Consider the following 2,099-nt stretch of genomic DNA (forward strand, 5'->3'; position numbering starts at 1 on the left):
TCCGTCGTGATCTCGTCTCTCGACCTTTTCGTTGCTCTCCGTCGAATTCCAGCGACGGGTTTCCATCAAGTCGCTACGTCTCCGTCGAGCCGACGCACGCTATCCGGGGCTTTGCTGATATCATGGACTTGGCCACGTGATCCTATCAGTGGGACGTCCCCTTGTACCAAAGGGCTCCTGGAATGGAGCCCTTAAGCTCCTAGGCTAAGCCTTCCCAACCGAAGCGCGACGGAACTGCAGTTCCGTCTGCTTCCGTCAGTGGAGAGCGAGGTCTCAGATGACCGGTTCTCGGTGGTCTGAGCCTCGCACGTCCTGCCACTTTGCCAGGGAGATATTCGGAGGGGTATCTCGATCCTCACCGACTCTGGAAGCAAATGGTCTAGTGCCTGTTCCGCACAGCTCTCTGTATCGACGACGACATCCCCTGAACGAGGATTGCGACGATCACCCCGGCCGCCACAGTCTTCCGTTCGCAACGCCCTTTCGTGGGCTTCTTCTCCAAGCCAAGGGGAAGCCCTGGCTCGAAGGACAGCTCTTGTCTTCACCTGCAGACACCAAAGTCGACGAAGGGGAGGGGATACGAACAATGCATCTTTTCTACCTTCACTCAGAACTTTCAAAAGAGACACCCAGGGAGAAAATGTTCTTTTGCATTCAAAAGGAAGGAGGCCCTGTGGTCAAAACGCCACAGGGCAGATTACATTGATCTCAAAAGATGAAGAAGCTCTCACACTCTCTCTCTCAGGATTACAAGGAGCTCTCAGCTCTGCATGCTCTTCAGTTCTGGTCTCTCACCATTCTCTGGTCTGAAGCTTCTGCTCTGACTGAATCCTGCATGTGAGTGGTTTTGTATTTTGGAGGGAGTTCTCTCCTTGGCTCCAACATCCAGCCGCCTCCATCAAGGCCTCATTTCCTCCTTGGTACCTTCTCTCCAAGAGTTACCTTGGGGGCCAATCAATTCAAAATCATCCTGTTTGAATTGAGCCCCTTCAAGGCCAAGGTTGGGAGTTCACCTTACCATGGGCTGCTCCCTTAGGTTAGGTTCAAGGATGTCAAGGGTTATCATCCCCTTGACCCAAAAGAGGTAAGGATGTCCTCCTTATTGCCGGTGTCGAGTCCAAAGGATATGGATAAAAGAGGGGCGGACTGAGGTTCAATCCCTTGTCAATGGGCCACCCATTACAGAGGGCTCGGGGGGGTCGCGAAGGAGGGGGGGGGAGGGTTGAGAGGGGGGCAAGGGGATGGGAGGGGTTGAGAGGAGGGGAGGGGGCTGGCAGCCGCGGCCGCCAGCCCGGGGGGAAAGGGGGGGAGGGCTCGGGGGGGTCGCGAAGGAGGGGGGGGGAGGGTTGAGAGGAGGGGGGGCTGGCGGCCACGGCCGCCAGCCCCGGGAAGGGGGGGTTGGGAAGAGGGGGGGGAGGGTTGGGGGGGTCGCGAAGGGGGGTGGGGAAAAGGGGGAGGGTTGAAAGGGGGTAGGGGGAAAAAGGGGTAGGGGAGGAAGGGGTTAGGCGACGGGAGAGGGGGAAGGGGAGCGGGAGGGGAGGGGTCGACGGGGGGATTTTGGCAAGGGGAAGGGAGGGGAGGGAAAGGGGGGAGGGCTGGGTCGAGGGATGGATGGAGGGAGGGAGGGAGGGGAGAGGAAGGAGAGAGAGGAGAGAGAGAGGGAGAGGAGAGGAGGGAGCAGAAGGAGAGAGAGGGGAGAGGAGGATTTGACTTACTATCACGAGCAAGAGCGACAAATAAGATTTGACTTACGAGAAGAATGAAAAGGACTTACGAGAAGAATGAAAAGGACTTATGAGAATCGAGAAGAATGTTGAAGAAAGTATCAAGAAGAATGTTGAACACAAATTTGAATTCAAAAGGAACGTATGAGAAGAAAGTATAAGAAGAATGTTGAACACAAATTTGAATTCAAATTTATAATGAATTCAAATTTCCCTCTCTTTTTTGAAAATTCAAATTTATGCGTAGGAGGAGTGGGCTAGTTTTAACTCTCTCCTCATTTCATTGAAGCAACCAAGAGCAGAAGAGAAAGGATAAGCGGAGCCTTACTTTTTTCACTTTTTCCAGGTACTTGCATTCTTTTTTATTCGTCTTGT

This window comes from Dipteris shenzhenensis, chromosome 20 (genome assembly GCF_047967505.1).
Source record: "Dipteris shenzhenensis isolate YYH24624 ecotype China chromosome 20, Dip_SZ_1.0, whole genome shotgun sequence".
Taxonomy (NCBI): domain Eukaryota; kingdom Viridiplantae; phylum Streptophyta; class Polypodiopsida; order Gleicheniales; family Dipteridaceae; genus Dipteris; species Dipteris shenzhenensis.